A 19,979-nucleotide genomic window follows, 5' to 3' on the forward strand; every position below is an offset into this window, starting at 1 on the left:
TGCGTGTGCTGCCTGGGTCCCCTCTGAGGTTGGTCCTGAGGGTTAGGCCTATATCTGTTCTTCCCTGTCTCAGTAAACCACAATCAGCCCCACCACTCTGACACCAGGAAACCGCGAGGGCTCAAGGCTACGGCGTGGGACACTGGCTCTGGAAGCGGTCCCTGCTGCAGCGTGGCTTTCCCTCCCCCGTCACTCAGGTCAACTCCTTAGTTCTGTGTTTGATGGTCAGGGTTTGTAGATTGTCCTTTATGTAATCAGTTCACTTGTTTTTTCGAGTCTTTGTTTCAAGAAGTATAAGCGGAATCTTCTACCTAGTCAGCCATCTTGGTCCTGCCCCCGTGTCTGCCTCTTTATGTGATTTGATATTGACTGTTGTCTCTGAGCAATCTATAAGTTATTGTATTAGTTTATTTTATGCTTGCTTTTTGTATCCTAGCTTCTTGCTTTGTTTAGTTTTGGTATTCCCAAATAAGCTGCTTGAGTGTGCTAGGTTGATTATTTTCACCTTTGAAGCTCTAATGTACTATCACCAGATGGCTAGCACTGTTACCAGGTATATGAGCCTAGGAGTTCATTTACTTTTCTTGTATGCATTCAACTCAGGTGCCCAGGTAGTTGGTCATAAAGTGTGTGGTACAGGCTCTGTCCTACCGTCTTAGAGGGGCAGGGGTTATTGGTGTAGGCAGAAGTATCTGGCTGCAGTAGGGGGTCAGGCTCTGATCAAGGCAGGGGTCTGACAGCTGTCCTCTGAGTGTCTGTGAGGAAAGTGCATCCCTGTTCTGTAGAGCACACGGGTGGGTTCTGCAGAAGGGCGATGGGTACCCAATGCTTTTGGTTGTAAGTTCTGGGAGGTACTACTTACCCTTGGAGCCCTGTCACAGGAGGCTAGGTATTGTGGGTGGAGCCACCAGTCCTTAGGCCCCTGATGTGGGTAGGTGAAGACGCCGTTTAATAGGCAAAGCAGTGTCAAACATCAAACACCCATCTTTCCACCGTTCAGCTGAAACAGTTGCAGTCTGGCGACAAGGGCCTATTCTCCTGAAATGGGCCCACACAGGTCCATGCTGGGGTGAAAGGTATTCAAAGCCCATGGACTGTTTGTGCCTGAACAAGAGCTGCTTCTGTCCTGAGCTCCCCAGCTTAATTGAGCTGGCAGATTATCTTTCCCCCAGTTGTGAACTTATACCTTCTTCAAGGATGGAAAAATGGCTCAGAGTGGTACCAGGGCCTATCTCAGGCCCAGGGAAGTTGACAGCCACTGAAGCCGGCTTGGGGGCTGGGGGCGTGGTAAAATAAACACAAGTAATTAGCTTTTGCTGAGAGTGCCGTTCTTCTCTTGTTCTGGAGGTGTGAGTAGTCTGTGCAACTTGCTGTCCTTCCCTGAGCTAAACGCCTCTGGAACACTACTGCCAGCCCCGCTGCAGTCGCTCCAGGGAACGGTGCCTGAGGGTTCCTGGCTGTTCAGGTCCAGTAACTCCTCTCCACTTCTGAATAGTCTCTCCCTCCCCCTGCCGCTGAGTCCATTTTCTAACTTTGCCTTTGATGCTCAGGGCTCCTAGCTTGTCATAAATATACTTGCTTCACTTGTTTTTTCTGGTCTTTTTTGTAAGAGGGATGACTGGCGGCGTCTCAATACTCAAAACTTCATCATTTCTTCCTTTCACTTTAGCTACTCGACATTCAAGAGCAACGTTCAGAGTCTCTTCCGACATCCGTTTTGGTCTTTTCTTTCTTTCCTGTCTTTTAAAGGATCTCTTGCTTTCCTCATGTGTGATGTCCTTGATGTCATTCCACAACTCGTCTGGTCTTCAGTCGTTAGTGTTCAACACGTAAAATGTGTTCTTGAGGTGGTCTCTAAATACAGGTGAGATATACTCAAGGTCATATTTTGGCCCCTTTTGACTTATTCTAATTTTCTTCCGTTTCAGCTTGAACTCCCATATGAGCAATTGACAGTCTGTTTCACAATCGATCCCTGGCCTTGTTCTGACTGATGATATGAGTTTTCCCATCTTCTCTTTCCACAGATGTAGTCAGTTTGATTCCTGTGTATTCCATCTGGTAAAGTCCACGTGTATAGCTGCCGTTTATGTTGGTGAAAAAAAATATTTGCAGTGGATGAGTCACTGGTCTTGCAAAATTCTTTCATGAGATTTCTGGCGTCATTTATTTCAGCGATGCTGTATTTTCCAACTACTTTTCCTTCTTTGTTTCCAACTTTAACATTCTAATGACCAGTAATTATCAATGCATCTTGATTGCATCTTTGATCAATTTCAGGCTGCAGAAGTTGTTTAAAATCTTCAATTTCTTTATCTTTGGCATTAGTGGTTGGTGCATACATTTGAATAGTCATATAAACTAGTCTTCCTTGTAAGTGTATGGATTTTAGCCTATCAGTGACAACATTGTACTTCAGGCTAGATCTTGAAATGTTCTCTTTGATGATATGTAACGTCATTCTTTTGACTCTGGTGGAATATCCATGTTTGTAAGACTGCTCACAGACTGTTTTACCAGAGAGTTTTCTGGTACTGCAACATCTACCACTAATCTCTGTGATCCCTTTGAATTGGCAAAATAAGAATAGTGCTATAGATTTCTTCCAAATACAGAAAACATAAGTATGAAAATGTTCTTGCTGTTGATTATATTCTTTACCAATCTGTTTGTATGGGATTTTTGGTACTTCACTTGAAAAATGAGTCCAAGGTACTGTGATGTGATTGTTTACTTTGTGTGGCCTTTCTAGCCATGGTCTTATAACATCCACCCTGGTGCTTGGGCAGGACTGTGTGATAGGGTAATTGTGGCTCACCAAGAGGATTGTTTATTTTGCCTTCAAAGAGAACCAGTTCCAGAGCAAAGAGGAGGATTCAACTCCCATCAAGGAAGAACAGCCAAGAGCCGAGCGTATATTATGGACCTGAGATCCCTGCACTGAGAAGCTCCTAGAAGCAGGAGACTGAGATAGAGAGAGGAAGCTGTAACCCTGAAGATGGTAAGATGCCATGGCAGGAGAGACCGAGCAACAGGGACCTGGCTATAGGAGATGATGGCCCAGGGAGAAGGAAAGCTGAGTGCCTTTGGAGAGAGGCCGGCCCAAGGCCAGGCAGAGGCACACCTATGAGCACAGGAGGGAAGAGGCTGTCCTGATAGAAAAACTGTGTTCTGAGTGTCTTTGAGCCTGAGCTATAACTGTTACTTCCCTAATAAACCCCATAATCGTGAATATGGACTATGAGTTCTGTGTGGCCATTGCAATGAGTTATTGAACCCGGCAGAGAAGTAGGGAGTGCTGTGTGAGGGACAGTTGGTGTCAGAGTTAGTGAAGATGGTGGAGAGAGGGTAGTTTTTTCACCAATGCCTTCAATGCAGCTTCGATTCCTTCCTTTTATACCATCAGTTCTTGATCTTATGCTACCTATTGAAATGGTTGAAAATTATCCAGTTCTACTGCAGTGGCTGTATTAATATCAGACAAATTATACTTCAGAAAAAGGAGTATTATTGGGAATAAGTAGGGACATAACATAATAAAGGTTCAATTCTCCAAAAAGATACAACACTCCTAAATGTGTACGTGTCTAACAACAGCGCTCCAAAATACAAAAACTAATAAATCTGAAAGGGGAAATGGACAAATACGCATTTATAACTGGTATCAGTACTTTTCTATCAATAATTAATAGAGCCCTGCTAGTTGAAGTCCAAAGCATCTGTATGAACCACTCATGGATGTCTATGTGTGTGTGTATGTATGTGTGTGTATGTGTGTATGTATGTATATAGTATAAAGAGAAGTAATACAGAAATAAACATAGATACATGTTGTAGTCCTTGGGAGGTACAAACGGTTAATGCATTCAGCTGCTAACCAAAATGTTGGAGGTTTGAGTCCACCCAGAGGCACTTTGGAAGAAAGGCTTGGTGATCTACTTTTGAAAAATTAGCCATTGAACTGACACACTTGTGTGTCAGTACTACTCTGACACACATGAGGGGAGGGGTCACCATGAGTCACATCAGCTTAACAGCAATCGAATGATTTTTTTATGCATTCTGCCAATGTTTGTCTTTTAATTGGTATCTTAGGCTGGGTTCTCTAGAGAAACAAAACCAGTGAGGTGTATATATATATATTTATATATAAATAGCTTTATATCAAGAAAATGGCTCACGAGGCTGTAGAGGCTGGTAAGTCTCAAGTCCATGGGTCAGGCTTGTGGCTTCTCCTGACTCACATAGATGCAGGGACTGCAGAACTGAAGATCTGCAGGTCATACAACAGGTCTGTGGCTCACAGGCTGCAAAGGCTGACAGATCTCAAGATCGGCAGGTAAGCTGGCAGGCTGCGGCTCACAGACTGCGGAGGCTGGTGAATCCCCAAATTGGAAGGTAAGCTGAGAGTTCAAGTCCCAAAAACTTGAGATCAGATGAAGAGGAGCCAGCTGCAGGATTCAGAGTGAGCAAAAGCTCAAGAGCCTTGCCAGAAAGTCCACCTATATTGGATGCAGTCCACACCTCCGAGGAAACTCCCTTAGATCTGATTGGCTACTCACAGCAGATCCCATCATGGAGGTAATCACATTATATCACATCTCATCATGGAAATGATTGCATCGTTATTCGACTGCTAAACTACATCATAACTGCCAAAGCACTGAGAATCATGGTCCAACAAAGTTGACACACAACTTTAATGATCCCAATTGTGAATTTAATCTATTTAAATTTAAAGCAATTAATGATAAGGAAGGACTTATGTCTTCTACTTTGTAGTAGTTCATATATGTATTTTGTTTCTCATTTTCTTCACTACCGTCCACTTTTGTGTTTGACTGATTTTTTTCAAGTGTACAATTTTGATCCTCTCCTTATTTCCTTTCCTTATATTTTTTAACTTCTTAGTGGTGACCATGAGGATTACAATTAATATCTTATGTTTATAACAATCTTCTTTTAATTAATACAAATTTAGCTTCAACAGTATACAACATTCTGCTTTTATTCAGCTCAGTTACCTCCCCTACTTACGTTGCTGTTACAAAAATTGCATCTTTATACATTGTGTGTCCATTAAGAGAGATGTGTAAGTATTTTTATGCATTTGTGCTTTAAATCATATATGAAAAAAAGAGTCGTGATATAAAAATATTACTGACTTTGTTTTATCTAAGTAGTTACCTTTACGGAGTCTTCGTTTCTTTTTATGGCTTCAAGTTACTGTCTAGTGTCCTTCCGTGCCAGCCAGGATGATTCCCTGTAGCATTTCTCATAAGGCAGTTCTGCTGCTAACATACTCCCTCAGGTTTTGTGTATCTGGGCATGTCTTAATTTCACCTTCATTTTTGAAAGATAGTTTTGCTAGATATTGACATCTTGGTTCATAGTTTTGTTTCTGTATTTTTTTTCCAGTACCTTAAATACATCATCCGACTATTTTCTTGTCTCAATGGTTTCTGATGAAAAATCAACAGTTAAACTTGTTGAGACTCTCTTGTACATTAGGGGTCACTTATCTGTTGCTGCTTTCAAGTTTCTGTCTTCGTCTTTTGACATTTTGATTATGTCTGTCTGTGGATATCTATGTATTTACTGTCCTTTGAGTTTATTGAGCTTCTTGGATATCTAGATGACATTTGGGAAACTTCCAGTCATTACGTTTTTAAATATTCTTTCTGTCCTTTCATCTTTCTTTCCTTTCTGGGACTCCCTTAATGAGTATATTGGTATGCTTGATGTTGTCCCGCAGGTCCCTTAGGCTCTATTCATTTTCTTCATTCTTTTTCCTTTATGCTCCTCAGTTAGAACAATTTCAGTTGTGCTTTTTCAAGCTTACATTTTCCTGCTTTCTTGCTCAAATCTGCTGTTGAGCTCCTCTAATGAAATTTTATTTCAGCTATTCTACTTTTCAGCTCTATAATTTCTATTTGGTTCTTTTGTATAATATTTCTTTATTAATGTTTTCTACTTGTTCATACATTCTTCTCTTGGTTTCCTTTTTTTGTGTGTGTGTCTATGGTTTGTTTAGCTCTTTGAGGAAATTTAAGACAGTTGGTTTAAAATCTTTGTCTAGTAATCCCAATATCTGTGTTTCCTTAGGGATGCTTTCTGTTCATTTCTCTTCTTTCTTTCTTCTTAACAAATGAACCATCCTTTTCTTTTTTCTTTTTATGACTTAGAATAGTGTGTTGCAAACTGGATATCTTAGATATTATAATGTGACTCTGGAAATAAGATTCCCTCCTGTCATTAGGGTTTGCTTTTTTTTTTTTTTTAATTGTTGAGGGCCAGTCATCCATTTGCTTAGTGATGTTTCCAAACTATTTCTGCAAAGATTGTATGTCTTCTCATGTGTGGACACTGAAGTTCTGTTCTGTTATCTCAGCAGTCAGTTCATGACCTGACAGTGCTTTCTTTAAATGCTTGTAGCCAAAAAGAAAAAGTAACATTATCCCAGTCTTTGCAGATTGGCTCTGAACTGGCACGTTCTTTCAATGCTAAGCAAGAGTGCCTAAAACTCTGCCCTAGCCTTCACTTCCTGCCCCCATGGAGCCCAAAGATCAGCCAGAGATGCAAGCCTAAAGCTTTGTCAGGATCTTTATGAGCATGTCTTCATCCTTAGGCAAGAACATTGCACTTCAGATTCCTCAGTATATATGGTAGCCCTTCAAAGCCCTTAAACCACCAACCATTGTCCTCTCAGCCCTTTTTCCAAGCTTTTGGATGTCTCTGCTGTTTTCTCTGTCCTTCATCCTTTGACCCTGGAGGTAGGACCAATTCTTTTTAGCTTCGTACTTCTGAGTTTCCATCACATCATACATTTTTTCTTGTGTGCTGTTGAGTCAATTCTGACTCATAGTGAATATAGGATGGAGTAGAACTTCTCCAAAGGGTTTCTAAGGCTGTAATCTTTATGGAAGGGAACGGTCATATCTTTCTCCTGTGGAGTAGTTGGTGGATCAAATCAAACCGTTTAACAGCTGAGTGCTTAACCACTGCACTACTGGGGCTCCTTTTGACATCATGCATCATAATAGATTTTTAACACACCCCTCAGAAACATAGAAGTCCATAAATTATCAAGGATACAGAAGATTTAACATGTAAAAAAATACCAAATTGCTATATGTGTATTTGTGTGTATTATCTAACCATGAAAGAATATACATTCATCTCATGCACATACATAACATAGTGTGTATAAAAATTAGCTGTATACTGTGTTATAAAGCAAGTCTCAACAAATTTCAAGAGTCTGTAATAATATAGAGGATACTATGTAAGTACACCATAATTAAAAAAAAAAAAAACCATCTTAGAAAATGAAAATACAAAATCTCCATTTTTTTTTATGTAAGTACACCATAATTAAAAAAAAAAAAAAACCATCTTAGAAAATGAAAATACAAAATCTCCATGTGCTTGGATATTTTAAAATACTATGAGTCAAAAAAGACATCATAATGAAAATTAGAATACATTTTGAAGTAAACAATTATGGAGATAGTGCATACAAAAATTTGTGCAGTACAGACAATATAATATAGGAAACTTATAGCCTTAAAAATATAATTGGAAAGAACAAATCTTGAAAAATAAGTGAGTTAAACATCCATTCAAAATGTTGGGAAAAAACCAGAAACAAACATTCATAGGAATTTTTGTTTCTATTAATGATTGAATACATGCAACAGATGATCAACAAAGACTAAAGTTGATTCTTAGAAAATGCTAGTAAAATTGACAAACTTTAGGCAAGATTGATCAAGTGAAAAAGAATGAAGATATAAAAAACGAATATCAGGAATTAGAAAGAAAATGACTACAGATCTTGCAGAACATAAAGATAATGTGAGAATGTTATGAACCGTATTAGCCAATAAATTTGCAAATTTAGGTAAAGTAGGCAAACGTATCATACCATGTAAGTTAATAACAACGATTCAGGAAGAAACAGGAAGCAAAAGTAATTCCACAACTGTTAATACAATTGAATTAGAGCTCAAACTATTCTCAAAAAGAAAACTTCATATCAGATGGCTTTTCCTGCAAATTCTGCCAAATATTCAAGAAATATTTCACAAATTCTTCAATATAAAAGGAAATATATACCCAAACTCATTTTATAAAGCTTGTAGAATGAATATTGATACCAAAACCTGACAAGAGCAGCAGAAGATGGGAAAATTACAGGCCAATGTCACTGATGAACATAGATGCAAAATATAAAAAGAAATAGGCAAAACAAATCCAGCAATACTCTAAAGAAGAATATATTATGACCAAGTTGGGTCTATCCCAAGAATTCAAGGTTAGTTTAACATTCAAAAATGAATCAGTATAATTTGCCATATGTACAGGAAAAATAAATGTGATTATATTAGTAGGTGTAATAAAATAAGTATTTGATAACCTTCAGCATCCACTCATGTTTTTTAAAAGAACATCTAGCATGCCATGAGACCAGAAGAACCAGAAGGTTCCCAGCTGCTGTCGCTGAACATTTTGATCAAAGAGTCCATAGAAAAGCCCTGATCAAAAGGGGGAAAATGCAGAACAGAATTTCAAATGAACCCTAGACTTTTTGGAGCCACTGAGGGTGAATGAACTCCTGAAACTATTGCCGTGAGATAATCTTTAAACATTACACCAAAAGCATTCCCTTGAATCATCTTAAAACCGAAGTATGAAAAAGAAAAAACCAAACTGTTGCTGTTGATTCCAACTCAGAGACTCTGTAAGACAGAATAGCACTGCCCCATAGAGTTTCAAAGGTGCAGGTGGTGGATTCAAACTGCTCTTCTTTTGCTTGGCTACCGTATCACTTAACCACTGTGCCATGAGGGCTCCAGAACATTAGCTTACTTAACCAATAAAAATGGTCTACCTTGAGCATATGCTCTTTTAAGAACTGTCTACATGGCATCAGATTGACAACAGCTACTGAAAAGATTAGATAGGAACCTTAAGGAGCAGTGGGTTTATGTTAATGACAGAGGAACAACTCAGAAAAGGAGGGTAAGAATGGTTGCACAACTTCAAGAATGTAGCCAGTGTTATTAAATTGTACAGGTAGAAACTGTTGAGTTGGTGTATGTTTTGCTGCATATATTCTCAACCAGAAAAAATACAGGTAATAATTAACAAAAAATGTCAAGGAGAGCTAAATATTTTGAAAATAAGACAGAGTTGCGTGTGAGGGAATGAGTGGGGTGAGCTGTTTTAGATTAATAGTAAAGGCTTATGGGAGCAGGATATTTGAGGAGATAACTGACCTATATCAAAGGAGAGAATAGGTTTATGAAGTTCTGAAGGGAGGGATATTGCCAATAAAGGAAAAAGTTGTTTCTGAGGCCCTTAAATAACCAAGTGTTTTGGCACATTTGAGGAAGCTCAGGAAATAAGTCATGGCTAGTGTGGAGTGAACCGAGGGAAGACTGTTAGGAAATGAGGTTAGTATGGTGAGCAAGCCCCGCATCATGAAAGACCATGGGAAGGATTTGGGAATTTTTCCTAATTGCTATGAGAAGCCACTGAAATGATGCTGTTATGTAGATTGTAAGAGGGAAGATCGGTGCATGGAGTCCAGTTTTAACCAAGAGATGATGGTGGATGTAAGGTGGAGGTAGTGAGAAGTGGATAGAGTCAGGATTTATGTTAAGGTAGTGCCAAGAGTCCAGAATATGTCAATGGATTGGATGCAAGATTTGAATAAAGGAGAGAAATGAAGGATGATTTCTAGGTTTTTGTCCTGAACAACCCAGAGGATAGTGAGAACATTTGCTGAGATAAGGAAGACTGGGAGGTAGATAAGACACTTGGACGAAGAATTTTATTTGAACCACATTAAGTTTGAGATGCCTAGTAGACATTCCAGTGGAGATGTGAGGTCAGCCATTGGTGAAGGAACAGGGCAGAGTATGTAAATGAGGGTATCCTAGGGCTCAGGTGGAATTGACTGCCATGAATTGGCTCAGATAACCTAGACAGTGAGAAGTGATGAGTGATGTTACTTAAACAGGGCATGGAAATCAATGAAAAAGGTGTGGGAGTGGCAGGGAAGCTAAGGTAGAGAAGTTTCTCTCTCCCTAAACCTGATTAGCTGGATTTGAAGACATCATAAGTTCCTGTATGAGAAATATCCAGCAAATTACCAGTTGATTTAATAAATTGATAACAAAGTCCACCTTTCAGCCAAAGATTGAAAAGCAAACAAACCAATTGTCATCCAGTGAATTCTAACTCTTATCAACCCTATAGGACTGAGTAGAACTACCCCATAGGGTTTCTAAGGAGCAGCTGGTGAATTCAAACAGCAGACCTTTTGGTTAGCAGCTTAGCTCTTACCCACTGCACCACCAGGACTCAGACCAAGAATAACACATGTGAGGAACTTACTCCTTAGTTCAATCAAGTATGTAGAAATTGAAATTTGTAATTTTGGAGATTCCTCTCTTTTTTTTTCGAAATGGGGGCATTGAGATGGAGGATTTTCCTATGCCCACCATCCTAAGGGATTTAATTAACCCATAGTTGAGACATTGTAAACATCTCAAGAAATTATTACCTTTGAGAAATTTGAGGGTGAGTAGGCATATCACCTGGCTCCTCTTAAACTCCTTATAAAAACCTGACTTGAAGACTCACCTGCCTTTTTGAATAAGTGCCAGCTTGAATAGGCAGGGTTCAGGGAATTGCCAACCAAAGGTATGGTTTCTCCAGAGGCCTCCAAGGGATGTAAAAGAAGAGTGGAGCCAGACCCCGTGCTTGGGACACACCCTTGGTAGGAAATATTTGAGTGTGTGTGTGGTGGGAGTGCACTGGGTGTGGGAGAGTGGGGTGGGTGGGTAATAGGGAAATGCCTGTTTTGTTTTTTTTTTTTTTTTAAGAAACAGTTTTTTACTTTTTTTTTTTTTTTTTTTAATTACAATGAACAGTTCAGTGGAGACACATTCCTTATCTGCAGGGGCTAGTGGAAGTGCTGATAGCTGAGAATGTAGCCTGCTCCCCAAGTGCCAGTTGGCATTTTGGAGAGAAAACTTGATGTTTGGAGCACTGACTGGCCCTGCCTTTTCTAAATAATTAAGGGTGGTGGGGTGGTGGTAAGAGAAAGAGGATGGTCTATGAACACTGACCCTGGAAAATTAACCCGAGTGTGTGGGTTGTGGATAGCAGGAAAAGAACATCACCCGCAAATGACAGCAGTGCCTTTATTTATTTGTTTATGCTTCTTTTTAGTTCTGAGTTGTTTTTAAGCCATAAATTAATGGGGCCACCATGAATTTTCAGAGAATGAGTTTTACAAAAATCTAAGTGTTTTAAATATTGCCAGGATTTACTTATATACACTGTATATGAGAAAAGTCCTTCCAGTTATAGGGAGGAGAAAGAAAGTATATTCAGGAATTAAATTTTCACAGTTCTCTGAATTCTTATATTTCTCCTGTTGTCCATTTTTCTTTTTTTGTCCTTCATCCACCCCTTCCACCTTGACCCACTGTCTTCATCATCTAGTGCTGCCATAACAGAAATACCATGAGTGGATGGCTTTAACCAAGAGAAATGTAATACCTCACATTAAAGTAGGCTAATAGCCCAAATTCAAGGCATTAGCTCTAGGGGAAAGCTTTCTCTCTCTTTCGGCTCTGGAAGAAGGTCCTTGTCCTTAGCCTTCCCATGGTCAAGGAGCTTCTCAGGTGCAGGGACCTTGGGTCCAGAGGACATGCTCTGCTCCTGGTGCTGCTTTCTTGATAGTCTGAGGCCCCCAACTCTCTGCTTGCTTCCCTTTCGTTTTATCTCTGGAGAGATAAAAGGTGGTGCAGGCCACACCTCAGGGAAAGGTGACCTGAGTGAGGGTGGTGTTACAATCAATCCCACCCTAATCCTCTTAAAGTAAAATTACAATCACAAAATGGAGGACAACTACACAATAGTGGGAATCATGGCCTAACCAAGTTGAGACACACATTTTTTAGGGTCATAATTCAATCCATGACACCCACCAAACCAAACTTGTCACCATCAAGTTGATTCCAACTCATAGAGACCCTAGTTGATTCGAACTCATAGAGACCCTATAGCATAGAATAGAACTATTCCATAGAGTTTCCAAGGACTAGTTGGTGGATTCGAACTGCTGACCTTTTGGTTAGCAGCTGAGCTCTTAACCACTATGCCACCAGGGCTCCTCTTGATCCACAGTCCACCCTAATTCACCACTGTGTTAGAAACTAAGGTTTTGCTACTCTGAAATAAGAACCTTTTACTATACTTTTGTGTTAGTGGTTGCTTTTGGTACGTCTTTAAGCACTGAACAGTTACCTCACACCCGTTAAAAACCCATTGCCACTGAGTCTATTCCAACTCATAGCGGCCCTATAGGGCAGAGCAGAACTGTGCCATAGACTTTCCAAGGAGCGCCTGGTGGATTTGAACTGATGACCTTTTGGTTAGCAGCCATAGCTCTTAAACAGTACACCACCAGTGTGGGAGGGGTTTAATTGATAACATGATGTCTGGGCTCCAAGGGAGATGGAATGGATGTGCAGGAGAAGGGCATGCAGAGTCTGCCTGTATAGTCCCCAGAACTCTGTTCAAGATCATAACACACCTCAGTAATCACTTGAATCTAAACATACAACTTTAACAGTTGATGTAAATGACTTTACACATGAATTTTGGAACTCAACTCTTTCTCAATGGAAGTTCCTTCAACCTAGCCGTTTGTTTGTATTCCCTTAATAATTATGAAAGCTAACAATTATTGTGTTCATTCTGTGTGTAAGGCCTTTTTCTAAGTGCCTTGTGTGTTTTCTTTAACCTGCGTAACAACCTTTTGAATAAGACCCATTTTAGAAATGGGAAACTGAGGCAGTGAGAGGTAAAGTAACGTGCCCAGATCACCCAGCTGATAAATTGAGTTAGGATTTAAACCCAGGCAGTTTGTTTCAGAATTTGCTTATGTAATCACTGTACATGACAGCAGTGAGCCCTAGTGGCTCTGTGGTTAAAGAACTTGGCTGCTAACTGAAAGGTCAGTGGTTCGAACCCACCAGCCTCTCTGTAGGAGACAGATGTGGCAGTCTGCTTCAGTGAAAACCCTATGGGGCAGTTTTACTCTGTCCTTTGGGGTCACTGTGAGTTAGAATCGACTTGATGACAGTGGGTTTTGGCACATAATACTAATGTGCAGTGTATTCTGTATGCCGTGTATATGTTCAGAAACTAATTTTCCGAACATTTATGCCATATATAGATTACCAATCCAGTTGCCATTGAGTAGATTTTCACTCATGACGACCCCGTGAGTTTTCAGAGTAGGACTGCCCTCCATACGGTTTTCAATAGCTGTGACTATTTGGAGGTAGATTGCCAGGCCTTTCTTCCAAGGCAACTCTGAGTGTATTTAAACTGCCAACCTTTCAGTTAGTAGCTGAGCACTTAACTCTTTGTGCCACCTAATACATATATATACTAGGAGGTTTTCCTCCTTATTTGTACTTTAACCTTTTTTAGACTCTTACGAATACTTGTTCCTGGCAGTGAACTGGATGCTAAAGAACAGAATAGGCACATGTAACCCTCTCTCACCTTCTCCCTCCCCTCTTTCACAGAGATGAAATAAAAAGGAATTAATGAAGACAGATCATTGGATTAGGGCCCATACTCAGGGCTCTAACAGCATGGGGGGTTTCTCCTGTCACTTCAGTTCTTGTTCAGGAATTGGTACCTGCTTTTTGTGAATCACAAAGACCAGTGCTGTATATCAAGCCATTTAGATTTGGGGTATGGAGCAGTGATTTAAAAAAATTAAATTTTATTTTCAGAGATTTTTTCTAATAATTGTTTACATTTATTTATTTATTTTTAAAGTTAGACCCTGCTTTATTTTAGAGAGGAACAAACTTTCAAAGTTTTTAAGCAAACATTGGTCAGGGCTGGGCTTTTTTTTTATATTAACTTTTATTGAGCTTCAAGTGAACGTTTACAAATGAAGTCAGTCTGTCACATATAAGTTTGTATACACCTTACTCCGTACTCCCACTTGCTCTCCCCCTAATGAGTCAGCCCTTCCAGTCTCTCCTTTCGTGACAATTTTGCCAGCTTCCAACTCTCTCTATCCTCCCATCCCCCCTCCAGGAATTGGCACCTCCTTTTTGTGAATCACAAAGACCAGTGCTTTATATCAAGCCATTTAGATCTGGGGTATGGAGCAGTGATTTAAAAAAATTAAATTTTATTTTCAGAGATTTTTTCTATTAATTGTTTACATTTATTTTAATTGTATATTCTAAAACCCCTACAAAAAGGCATGAAATAATTGTTTAAATTTTAATTCATATGGGTCAAAATGTATGTTAAACTACCTATCGTCACCTTCACAGTCGTCGTTATGTTTGAGCCAATTGTTGTGGCCACTTGTTACCAAGTATGACCTGCTTCTCCAGGGACTGATCTCTCCTGACAACATGTCCAAAATATGTGAGATGAAGCCTCGCCATTCTTGCTTCTAAGGAATATTCTGGCTGTACTTCTTTCAAGACAGATTTGTTCATTCTTTTGGCAGTCCATGGTATATTCAATATTCTTTGCAAACACCGTAATTCAATGCCTTCAATTTTTCTGTGGTCTTCCTTATTCATTGCCCACCTTTCGTATGCGTATGAGGCGACTGAAAGCACCATGGCTTGAGTCAGGGGCACATTAGTTTTCAAGGTGACATCTGTACTTTTGAACACTTTAAGAGGCCTCTGGCAGCAGATTTGCCCAATGCAATGTGTCGTTTGATTTCTTGACTGCTGCTTCCGTGGGTGTTTATTGTGGATCCAAGTAAAAATGAAGCCCTTAATGACGTGAACATTTTCTCCGTTTATCATGATGTTGCTTATTGGTCCAGTTGTTAGGCTGTTAGTCTGTAGTCTTTGATCTTCAGCAGTAAATGCTTTAAGGCCTCTTCACTTTCAGCAAGCAAGATTGTATCATCTGCATATCTCAGGTTATTAATGAGTCTTGCTCCAATCCTGATGCCTTATTCTTCTTCAGACCAGCTTCTCAGATTATTTGCTCAGCATACAGGTTGAATACATATGGTGAAAGGATACAACGGTGATGCACACCTTTCTTGACTTTAAACCATGCTGTATTCCTTGTTCTGTTTAGATGACTGCCTCTTGTTCTATGTACAGGTTTCTCATAAAAACAGTTAAGTGTCCTGGAAATCTCATTCTTCCCCATGTTATCCATAATTTGTTATGAGCTGGAGTAGGTCTCAGAAATAATGTACCATTTCTTCCAGTTGGTTGTGCATGGCTGCCTACTTCCCTAGGTGGTAGCAGCTAAGGCCTGTCTCAGAAACACTCTCCTCCCCACTTAGCATGAGTTTTCACACTGGTCCATCTTCTTTCCCTTGTGTGTCTCCTGCCCTCCTCAGTGGCTGGGGAAAATGATAGTAGTCCACTGATGAGATTTATTCTTTTATTATACTTTATTTTATTATTTGTTTTTATAACATAGTTCTGTTAAAATCAAGGGTAATAAAAATGTTTGTATGATGGAAGTGGATAATCCCACCCACTGTGTCCATCTAAAGTTTCATGAGAAAACTGTGCCCACAACAGAGGGCTCCCACTCCTCTGGCTCACTGTATTTTCTCCTTGTTTATTTGCTCTTCCCTCTTTCCTGATGGATGCATGGAACCACTGAGCTTCAGGACTCCACAATTCTGCTTTTCATACCAGTGTTACTGTAATCTTGGGTTCATGGGCTGCCTTGCCACAGATTTACTCATTCTGTTTCTGTTAATTATTTCATTACTTAAAAATCTCTCATGAATTTTTCCAGAAGTACATTCTATTCCTCAAAAACTTGGAAGCAATGGGAAAGTATGCAAAAAAAAAAAAAAAAAAAACAAGAAAACATACGTAATGCATAGAATAAATTATTAACGTTCCGATATGTCTATTTTCTTGCTTATATTGGCATGTATGTGTATTAGAGTCTCTGGTTGATGCAAATGGTTAATATCTTGAGCTGCTGACAGAAAGTTGGAGTTCAGGTCCACCCAGAATTGCTGTGAAAGAGAGGTCTGGCAGCCTACTTCCGAAAACTCAGCCATTGGAACCCCTATGGGGTACAGTTCTACTCTGGCACACTGGTGTCATCATGAATCAGAACTGACTCAGTGGCAACTGGTTTTATGTGTGTATTAGCACACACATTTATGTATATTAACACAGATATTACATCCTGATATTTTCATTCAACATTAGTCTTTTCATGGTAATTTTTTTTTGTTTTTTTTTAATGAGGGCATTAAATTACTTTGTAATATTCTGTGTGCATGTAGTATATGGTTTTTAGCGATTTGACTATAGTTGCAATAATGTGCATGTTTCTAGTAATCTTCAACCTATACTTACCTCTTTTTAACATACATCTCTGCCATTAAATCTCTTTGTTTAAGTGTTGTTTAACACTCATTACGCCTAAGGGATGGTCTCAGAAGCAGCCCTGATCAATTTTTCTCCCTCTTACTCATGAAGCCCCTTAATGTATTTCAAGGTATCAACTACGAAGGATTTTACGTACTTATCCTTTGTTTATTTTTCATTCAGTCAGTATATTCCATGGGCCAGAAGTAGTCTATGTTATGCAGATACAGTGGTGAAAGGTACACACTGTCCCTGTCGTCATGAAGGGGACAACCCAGTGCAGGTGGGAGGAGCACTGGGGAAATGCAGCTGAGAGAAAGGACAGACAACCCTCCAGGAACCACACTGGACTTCAGAGAGGCTTGTTGGCTGCTGTTCACCTGGCAGGCTTCTAGATACCAGAGTACCCTTGGGCTTGGTGCCTGCTCCTCTCTCTATTGACACCCTCCCTCTAGGATGCCTCAGTGAGTTTACTGCTGTCTATTTGTAGCTATGGACCTGAGGTTTATACCTCCATCCATTCAAACTCCTCCTGGGTCCAGACTCATATATTCAAATGTCAGCCTAACTCTCTGTATTGACCTCTTTATGCATTATAATGATACATTCCTCATATGGCCATCATGAAAAGCAAACATGAAAGGAAAAGCACAGGAGTGCCTGGCACCAGTGTAGGTACTCAATGAGCATTAGCTGTTGGTATTATTCTTGACATCTCCGTGTGTGGTGAAGTTTTATTACCGGACATCTCCATGTGGATATCTAACAGCTGCACCATGTTATCTAGGCTATGAAACAATTCTTGGTTCCAACCACCATTCCGTTCTTATCGATGAATTTCTCAGGACTTCGGTGATGGGAGTGTGTGTTTTTCCACACAATGGACATGATTAGGAATGGTAGGCCAGGTCCTGCACAATAAATTGCTCCAACATTCCTATGGGTGACCATTGAGACAAGTTTCAGCCACTGAATGTAGCAAAGAATTGGAACTACTCTCAGCTGTTCATGTGAGTACTCTCAATCCAGAATATCTGGTAAATCAACTGTTAGGGATTGAATTGTGTCCCTCCAAAATGTATGTGGAAATCCTAACCCCTGTACCTGTAATTCTGACCTTGTTTGGAAATAAGGGGCCTGCTTTTATTATGTGAATGAGGTCATACCAATGTAGGGTGGGTCCTAAGCCTAACTCTTCTTAGTTATAAAAGGAGCAGAATACACACAGACACAAACAGGTGAAAAGGAAGACAGACAAAGAAGACAGATGCTTCTAGAAGGCCAGGAACACAAATGATTGCTGGCATCTACTAGAAGCTGAGGTAGACAAGGAAGGACCTCCCACTACAGCCATGCCCTGAATTCGAACTACTACCTGCTAAACTGTGAGAAAATAAATTTCTGTCCTTTAAAAGCCATCCAGTTGTGTTATTTTTTGTTATGGAGGGACTAGGTAACTAACACACATACCCGTGCTTGTAAGTTCAGCCCAGTGCAGAATAATTTTCTTCCCTCCTTGGTCTAGCCCACCCGAACCTCCTCTTTCCCTATCAGTGTCCTTTGCTTTCACCTAAGAGCTATGACAGAGTCCGCTTGATGCTGACGCATTGAAATTTCAATTTATTTTTTATTTATGATTACTATTAATTCCAATATTTTCTACAGTTTTCAATGGAGACAGTCCTATAATCTATGAATAGCAGTTATACTTTTTTTGTACTAGCTTACACTTCCAGTGTTAAATGTTTAATAAAAATAATGATAGAAGCATCCTTATTTTATTTTTTATTAATTTTAAAGAGAATGTCCCACCCGTCACCATGAACTATCATGCTAGTTGTAGTTTTCCACGTTCGGGAACTCCTTTTCTGTTCCATGTTTGCACCTAGTCCTTATCTGTCCGTGTGATTGGATTTTATCAACCTGCTTTGCCCCCATCTCTTGAGGTGAGCATATGTCTTCTCTTCTTTCACCTATGCATGTGGTGAATGAAATTACTAAATCTTTAATGTTCACTCAAATTTGTATGCCTACAATAAACCGCCTTGATCATGGCATGTTACGTGGTTTACCCTTTGCTGGATTTCCTTTGCTGGCATCTTATGTAGGGTTTTGCATCTCAGTTACTGAGTGTGCTTGTCCTCTAACTCTTCTTCTACCTTCCTTCTCTAATTTGTTATCATTTTTAAACTAGCCATAAGGATCAAGTTAGGGGAGTGTCTCATGGTTTTCTAATCTCTGTTGACTGCGTACAAGATTAAAATGACTGTTTCTTGCATGTTTGCTGGAACCTGACTGGAAACGATCTAGGTCTGCCATTTTCTTTGTAGGGAGATCTTGAACTACTGACCCATTTTATTTAGTGGTTAAAGGCCTCTTCTGGTGCTAATTTACTTGTAAAAAATTCTGATGCATGTTCTAGATTGCTCGAATCTCATCTTTAAATATTGATTATCAGGGCTTGTAGCCTCATGCAAGCCAATTAATCAATCCCAGATTTCCCCAAAGTCAGGCTCTGCAACTATTCCCGGTACCAAATTCCCTCATCTAAGACTTATTTGCAAAGAAAGATACAACAGTATGCTATCTACGCGGTTGTGTATCCGCAGCCTTCTTGAGTCCATAACGTGAGGTTACAGTCTTCTAATACTTTTTTTGTAATTGTTCTCTTTCTTTTTTTTTTTTTTTTTCCTTTTTTCACTGCCAATACCGCCCCCCACCCCAGTCTAGTAGTTTTAAAGTTGTGCGTTTCAGGTTCAAGTCTGTAATCCAGCTGGGATTCTGTGTGTGCTGCATGTGTGCATCAAAAGAACACGCTTCTAGAAGCAGAAAGCAGGCAGTGCGACTGTTCGGTGGTTGGCGGGGCGGGGGGAGGGGAGCTGCTGCCCAGAGAGGGCGCCCGAGGGAGGCAGGAGATGCTGGGCTGCCCACCGCAAGCCCGCAGACTCCAAGGAGGCGGAACCTGCGTGCACCATGAGCCTTTTGAGACAGGCCCAAGCCCGCCCAGCCGGGTGCTAACCTCGCACCCGCCAGGCTTGCGGGTTCCCCCAGGACTAGGGGAAGCCTGAGGCCAAGGAGGACAAGACCTAGGGTCTGGACCTGGGAACTGGTTCTGCCACGTGTGATCGCAGCACTTATGCTGGGAAGGAGGGCAGGAAGCATATCGCAACGTGCGTCCGGACGATGACCCAGAAGGGCAGGAGTTGTAGTCACCCACGGACTCTGCGTCTGCATATGGACGCCCCCAGGGTGCAATTCCAGGAGCAGAAGGCAAAGCCACAGAGGCCACAGTGCACCTCGCTGATGCTCCCCAGGGGCATTTCCCTAAATTTGGGGAACAGTCCCTCCTCTGGGCTAGGGACTTTGTTTCCTCCATTGTCATCACTGACTGTGAGCAGACTCTTGTCTAGGCAGACTAACGAGGAGTTATCAAAATGAGCTCCAAACTCCGGATTTGAGTTAAGGATCATAAATTAACACAGAGAAATACGACTTTAGCAATAAGTGCCTGCTTGAAGCCCAAGTTGCCTGAAAACACGGAAT

General features: G+C 40.4%; 1 long non-coding RNA gene across 1 annotated transcript in view; it reads left to right on the forward strand.

Annotated features, from left to right (window-relative positions):
- Positions 1-222: 222 nt before the first annotated feature.
- The window catches only part of LOC135229351 (uncharacterized), a 28,391-nt gene continuing 8,634 nt past the window's right edge, over positions 223-19,979 (forward strand). Inside the window, exon 1 of the long non-coding RNA XR_010320130.1 lies at positions 223-3,001. This is a non-coding gene — a long non-coding RNA (uncharacterized LOC135229351). The remainder of the gene's footprint in view (positions 3,002-19,979) is intronic.

Source organism: Loxodonta africana, unplaced genomic scaffold (genome assembly GCF_030014295.1).
Source record: "Loxodonta africana isolate mLoxAfr1 unplaced genomic scaffold, mLoxAfr1.hap2 scaffold_277, whole genome shotgun sequence".
NCBI lineage: Eukaryota > Metazoa > Chordata > Mammalia > Proboscidea > Elephantidae > Loxodonta > Loxodonta africana.